Consider the following 7777-nt stretch of genomic DNA (forward strand, 5'->3'; position numbering starts at 1 on the left):
CGTCAGGGCAGCATTCCTCAATACAGCTAACAGCAGTTTCTGCGCAGAGAGCGGCTGCCCAGCGTGAAGGGTTCCCCATTTTCATTTGCTTTCAGGGTACCCTTCCCCAAGGTTCTTTATTACTGCGTTTAGTAATACATTGGCCATACGCGCAAAATATTGCGCAATCAATCCTTGGACACAGAGCGACAGAAGAACTCACAATTACAAAGCGCGTGTGGTGACGGGAACCAGAAGCCGAGCCCCGAGCTAGCGGCCGGCCGCATTGGCAGAGGTGGCGCTGCGATCGCCCCGCTGCCTCCGCCTGCCGCTCTCGCCGTTCGGCTTTTAGACGCGTCTCGTCACCGCTTGAACACATTTTCAAATGCGGAGCATTTCTTAGGCTCGCCTTGTCCAGTGTCGTTGATAGCGGCGCCGTCCACACGCTCACTGCGCATGCGCAACTTTCCTCCTTACACCCACAGCTCCGCGATACTACACTATAAAAAAAGAAATAGTAAGCGGCGCCCGGTTTCGATCCCACGACTCTCTGGCCGCGACGGGAGGTACGCGGTGCTCTTCCCACTACGCTACAAATACGGGACAGGAGCAAGTGCTACGAACGCGCCTTATGTCCTTGACTCATTCAAACCACGTCAAGAAGCTACTGATAAACGAAGGCACGCGAAGCTGAACGTCAACGGAAACGACGAACTGAAAACTTTAGAGGGGGATGCTGAATTTCCAGTGGGAAAGCTGTGGCGAGAAGCGCCACGCGCCTTGCAGCTCAACCAGCCCCGTCCGCAGCGCCTCTGATGCTGATTGTGGCAGGATGCCCCTAGGGATTGGCCAACCAAAGAATCCATCACGAGATAGGTTCGCGTTCAACCACCGTCGTCATCTTCCTGTAGGGGAACCGCCGAAGAACAAGAAGACAAAGCTGTGAAGAGGAGGGCGTGTACATTGCTCTCAGCCGGTGCACCAATGTCAACAACCTTTAATTCACCAAAGCTGACGGAGACTACCGATTCTACCACAGAGACAACATCGGCAAGAACATGATGGACGAGTTTCGGCGCCTCGAGAACCACCGCCTACTCACCGTAACACAACAGCACTTGCGTGCCTTTGCCACCGGTGTGGACCCGGACGCGGAATTCCCTCTGGCGCTAGTAAAAACCAGATCACTCAACATAACGGCAACACAATGGAACCACACGGAACCGCCACGATGCTTCGCATCCTCATCAGGGTTCCCCACGGGAAGATGGTGTAATTTTTTGCGCAGTCTTCGCGGGGTGACTAGTTTTGGCATAGACAGCTAGAGGTGAAACCACGCCCCCTTCCACAAGCGCCCGGAACGGAGCAGCAACCCGATGGCGGGAGACATAGACGACAGGGGAGAGATTGGCGAGGAGGGAACAGAGACGTTCGTGGGACCCGTGTCGCCAGCTGGCGGAGGAACGCGAAGAGGCCGCCGCCACAGCGATAAGCACGCGTCACGAAGGAACGCCGGGAGGCCACGTGCGGCGCAGCGCTGTGTGCGATGGAGGAAGACGAACATCCAGCTCTGGTCCCTCGTACAGCAGCAAGGCCGCGAGGCGAAAAAAGAGGAAACACGCTACCGAAACTGCAGGCGAGCGCAAGGAAAGATTGCAGAAACGCTTGAAGCAAGCTGCAAAACACGGCAACGTCAACAGAGAGCCGAACTCACCCGGTGAGTCTTCTTCGTCGCCCATACACTATCCAAGGGAGACGGAGTGTAGGGAGAGAGACTGTGGTTCGCCACGGTGAATAAAAGATGACGAATAAGCAGTGTATTCATTGCAAACATATCTGTATAGAATTATAATTGAGAAACCACACCTAGAATATGCGCCTATAGCCAGAGCAGCGAAGCTTTCGCGCTCAACTAGGGCTAACCAAAGCCGAGCCATAGAATTTTTTTATAATAAAGTTGAAGGACAGCGTAGGACCGAATAACTAGTATAAATCGGAATGATGTGGACGAAATGCCGGCACCGGCGGGCAACGAAAATAACAAGCAGCAGTGCCGCTGCTATGGCAAGCGAATACAATTGCTGAGATTGTTAGAACGCAATGCACGAATGGCGCGGCGCGAGATCAGCGTACGAACTACTGTGTTGCGTGCTTTTAAAGAAGCAGCACCGGGAGCCTATTAGGCCGAGCCGCACTTTTTTGAGGGGCAGGTGCCCTCGGATTATACAGATTTACCTCTGTGTTTTCCAATAATTTTTGTTTTAGCGAAAGTTCTGCCATGAGAAAACGTATCTGTACGACGCTGATCTATCCGATCACGCGTGGTTGGCGAAACGCTGTTAGTATAGCTGTCCGAATATTTTCTAGTCGCGAAATGTTAAGCCGAAATAAGGAGTGCCCGGATAAGAGGTTAGACGGTCAGTAGAGAAAAATTTGCCGCTGATTGCCTGACAGGTGAAGGAGACAGAGTGCGAGGGTGACAGACGTATAAAAAATGAACGAAGCTCGCACTAAGGTTTAAGACTTGAAGGTAGGGAAGCAGTACGCAACCTTCACAGTCATCACGATAGTGTAAGTCCACGATTGCAGTCGATTTGCTTCTTCTTTGCTGCCTGCAACGACGTTAACACCATCTTTGTTTTTATAACGGCGAAGAAGAAGCAAATCAAAGAAGCATAACGAACGAACAGAACGCACACACCTAAACCAGGCGCCGCAAGGGCAACGTGTACCCTGTCACGTACTCTGAGTCGAGCATGTGGCGTGATTACTCTCCCACAGTCACAGCCGATTCAGTAAGCTGTTTGACTCTCAGTTACAACTCATGGTCGTAGCCGAGGGGGTAAGACGACTAACTCCGTTGATGTACCAGACACAGGTTGGAATTCTTTCGGTGCCGGTGATTTCCTTTCTTTATACTGTTATCCTAGGTTTTGTGGAGCGCTGGAATCAATGAATTGCTGAACAGCTTTGTTCTTTAAAGAACGAAGAAACATGGAAATACGGGGTTCACCGGACGGGCAAGCTGAGAGGACGTCCTACGTGCATAGCACAGCTGACCAGCTGCAATTTTTTTTTAAACCATTGACGACCCGAGTTCAGATGTTTCGGTGCTCAAGCGAAGACAGAGAGAAAAGAGAGCCCGGGATCTGACCATCCGCACCTGTCTGGAAGGATTAGATGGACGCTGACAAAAACGTAAATTTGGCCTGTTACGGCAGATTAGCTACGTTTAAAACGAATAGATTACTCTTGCCCGCACCATCTAAAAAAAATGTTAGAAATGGTGGGAACCCAAAGATAACTATCGCCGTCACAATTCCTGATGAAAAACGTATGCAGGAGATGGTAAAAATATCCAGGGAGAAGCGTATAAAAACCTTTACTAGTAGCGTGCCTTTTGAAGGAGATAAAAACATGTAAGGAAGCTTCTCGTACTGTTGTCTTTGAGCATGAACCAGAAAAAATCTGGAATTAAAATCTGAGCAGCCTGATAGAATACAGAGCCACAAGGGAGACAAACTTTGTGGTTTGGGCGTTTAGGGTTCAGTGTGCTGATCGGCTGTTCAGTGAAATAACTGCGGGACCATTGCGCGGCACTGCGTAAGACTGATATTAACAATGCAAGTGAATAAATGCTCCCTTAGGCAAAAGTGAAATGCCTGGCGTAGGAGTGACTGGAAGATGGTTCTAAACATGGGTGACAGTGCAGAGTATACATAGAGAAAAAATTAAATAGCCTTTCCACCACTTTGAAGATGGAAGGCAGGCAGAGCCGTATTGGTAGATAACTATGTTGAGTTATTTGCGGGGACTTACCACGCTGATCCTATAAGGGCACAAACATCACTTCCTTGGAACTAATTTCAAATTCTGATATAATTTGTTTCGGGATATCTTTGATAAAACAAGAGTTGCAGCTATTTTCTCTATGCATGCTCCCTCCGTAGGCACCCATGCGTTGGCAGTATACGGGGAATTCCGCAACGTTTACTACTTTACTGTATTGCAAGTAAAGGGAGCTCGGCGTAAAGATAGAGTCGTCTTAGCGGCAAATTTAAGAATAATTTTTTGTAAGGCACCTGCAGTAAATTAAGAGTGACAGAGCATTTTACACTAGATTTGAAGCAGCATGTGGCTCTGGAGCGAGCACGTGCGATTATTCGTCGACCCGATTGAAGCACCGAATTGCAGTCAGAACTTATAGCAACATAGTTTCGCTATAAAAATCTGACTTTCGGATTCGAGCACGGGTGCGGTGGAACGCAAGTGGAACACTCAACCCCACCACCTCAGCCGATCCTTAGCGCTGGGTAACAGAATGTGGACATAATGAACGCGCTGTAGCCGGCGATTCAGAATGCGTTGCGGACATGTATTTAGGCTTAGTGGAGTAATATGAGCATGTCAACTATAGTTGTACAAATGTACGTTTACGCTGAAAGATTAAAAGAACACGAATACAACGGACATAAGGCGATTAGTGGCCACTTAGGTGTCCACTGTCGAAATTGCCACGGCTGCGCCCCAATCTTTCAAAAAACTCGGGTCATCGCAAAACACACAGATAAACTAACTAGAGAAATTATTGACGACGCCGAAATTGAGTGCTGAAAAGAAAAGCGGGGCTGCAGGGCTCTGAGGGTTAATAAAAGAACTAGAGAGGGAAAAAAACGTTTCACCGTATTATAGTTCTTGCATAACTTCTGGGGAACGAAATAGAGAAAAATAGAAAGAACTACTTTTTCAAAAGTCTGCCTAAGTCCGTTGGGTGACTGCCAGCTGCCGCCTGCCCTGACCGTGGCACTTCGTTAGGCGAGACTCTCCGCTCCCTGTAAGTCCGTGCTGCCCAGCGCGTACTCCCAGAGCTTGATTGCGGCTATCTATGGAAAGGGGTCTTCAGGGTATGACCAAATGAGATGGGCGACGGTGTCCTTAGCACCACGTGCAGGGCAAATAGTTGACTGATATAAAGTAGGGTGAATATAATGCAGTTTCGGGCGACAGGGTAGCGTGTTGTTTTTTAACATTCGCTACAGACGTTCTTTGGTGTTAGTAAGATCCCTATGTACGGGGCAGTAAGCAGCGGCTAATTTCAGTGCGCCTGCAGATGCACAGGGTGGGAATATAAGAAAACGCTTTTTGTGCACAGCGTTAGTTGGGCCGTTAAAAACGAAACGGATTCTTGGAATTGTCGGTAATCAGTGGGCAAGCGTTTCTGCGTTCATCGGAGTTCACAAACAATCTCTAAGCTAGGTATGATAAATGAAGTTAGTAAGTCTATTCTCCCGGCAACCGTGAGAATTAGCGTGAGAAAGTTCTCACGGCAGTTGCCTCTCATTGGCTAAGAACGCTACCCGGAGATTCTATGGGGTAAATATTCCCTAAAAAGCCCCGTTTGCAGCTGCCCTTGTAGCGCTGTGGCATAGTACTTGATTTTAAACGAGAAGGCTCTGGTTCGAGTCCGACATTAAGGTGTTTTTTTTTTCAGAATTGCTCGGTCATCGCGATTTTATAATGCCTTTTTTACTCTGGTTTTTACTATATCAAGAGATCACCGCACAACACTTCTAGATTGGGTTCAATTACGTTTAATACAGGTTGTGTTTCGTGTCGTTGGGCTGCGTTAGATGAGGTTTGTTGCAGTTTGGCTGGATTTGGGTAGGTTATTACGCGTTCGGGAAGTTACGTTAGGTTTGGAGGTCACGTTGGGAAGTGATATTATTCAGGAAATTTTAGGCCAGCCAGGAAACTGCCGTGAGAATTTCCCGGAAATATTTCTCACGGCTGCCGTGAGATTAGACGCAACCTTAAATGAAGTGGTTGAGCTCTGTACGAAAGAAGTGTCTATTGTTCCTGCAGAAGGTAAAGTAGTCTGTGCAAAGCGTTGACGGCACCGCGCCGTAATTGGCTGGTCGCGACCATGTGACCATATTCCCACCATTTTCTTGTAAGCAGGCGGCACCTTGTCCTTATACGCACCGTAATGCAGCCATGTTCTCCGTTGCAGACATTTGCGTGTCAACGTTATATAGCTAGTGCTCATGCGCCAGCATTCGTGCACACATTTAACTGCCGTGTCAAGCCCGACGGAAGTGAAAATCGCCACGCACAGACATTACTATTCATGCCACGCTAATCACATGAGTCAAGTTTTTACACGTATAGGCCTGACTAGTGAAGGAAGCAACTGCAACCTAGCTGACTGGCCTAGCAACCAACGTATTGGGAAGTAGCTGGAACTCTTACCAGGACAGGGGCCGTGCTCTATAGGTGGTCGAAAGGGAAGCCTGGAAGCTTCAGACGGGCGCGATCTCGGACGTTTCAGAGCAGCAGCGTTTGCACGCGGTGTGCTCGACAGCACGCAGGCTTCGTTGTCGTCTTTGTTACAGCGCTGGGCTGACCCAGCTTATTCCTTGATGAAGCGCCATCTCCCTGGCTGAAGCGCACCGCCGTCATCACCGTTAGTGAAAGTGTTTACAAGATCAGGACAATTCCGGGGCTGTTTCCCCACTTCAATTCTAAAAACTGAGTTTATAGTGGTGTGACGTGGGCATGCATTTTAGACCCAAAAAGCCAACCCGTTTCTTGGCCAATCCCCCACGTGGGTATGTGCCATCAATAAAGGAGCACTCGGCAAGAACTCCCAAATACTGAAAAGTAATGTACCTCTATCGCTAAAAAAACACAACCAGTGCATAATGCCAGGGACGACATACGGAGCTGAAACTTAGCGCTCTAGTAAACAACTGGAAACCAAACTTGAACAGGTCAACGGTCGATTGAACGGATAATAATAGGAGTAACACTTAGGTAGAAGAAACGGGCATCCTGGATCAGGAAGGAAACTCGAGTAGGTGATGTAATAGTTGAAGCAAAGAAAAAGAAATGGACCTGGGGTGGCCATGTAGTGAGACGAACCGATAACCGGTGGACAATTGAGGTAACAGAGTGGATACCAAGAGATGGGTCTACTCTAAAAGATGGGGATGGCCGTTAACCCGACGGAGGAATGAAATACAGAAACTCGTTTTCCAACACTGGACTCGAGCGGGGCAGGACAAGAGTGGCTGGAAGTCAATGGGAGAGGCCTTCGCACTGCAGTGGGGTCGAGTGTAATGATAATGACAATATTGATGATGATGAACAGAACAACAACACCATGGCTTCAGCGCTGCTCGGACGCCATCTCAGGGCGCTCTCTGATTCGCAGGACCATGTTGCAGCCCCTACGGAGCTCGACATAAATGTAGGCTTTGCCGCTTCCTCACATCGCCGCCTACAGAAGCATTGGCCATGTAGGCGGCGCCTCTTCACAGCCGTAGTGGCCGTGGCAAGTAATAAAAGAGTAGCAAGGCGAAGCTGCTTTCTTCACACGACGACGGGTTTTAACGAAAACTTGAAACGGAATTCCAGCAATTGGAATGGGGTTGCGGAAGCGCAAAAGAAAAAATAAATGAACTCTGAGGAAGAAGAAGATAAAAAAAACTTTATTATAGTCATCTCTGTTAAGACGACTATTATGATAACTCTGATAACTCAGAGGACAACTAAGCACTCTTTATGTATTTTGAATGCGAAAGCATTATGTTCAAATTAACGCGGCTGAGCGATACATAGAATGCACCAGGGGGTCCTGTGTAGAGTCTATTGCCATTTCAAGCGGGGGACTGGGCGTGTGTTCGCATTGGACCATTCCTGTGAGCGTTATAGCAACGGAGGAAGTGTTTGTGGTTTCGTAGCTAAGAGACGCGAGAGAACGCTGTGCGCTAACCCGTAAATCTCCTTCTTGGCACTG

General features: G+C 48.5%; 1 protein-coding gene across 1 annotated transcript in view; it reads right to left on the reverse strand.

Annotated features, from left to right (window-relative positions):
- The window catches only part of LOC144168234 (monocarboxylate transporter 13-like), a 61679-nt gene that overhangs the window by 35913 nt on the left and 17989 nt on the right, over positions 1-7777 (reverse strand). The window lies entirely within an intron of this gene.

Source organism: Haemaphysalis longicornis, unplaced genomic scaffold, assembly GCF_048455015.1.
Source record: "Haemaphysalis longicornis isolate Haplotype H1 unplaced genomic scaffold, Haemaphysalis longicornis Haplotype H1 scaffold_2, whole genome shotgun sequence".
NCBI lineage: Eukaryota > Metazoa > Arthropoda > Arachnida > Ixodida > Ixodidae > Haemaphysalis > Haemaphysalis longicornis.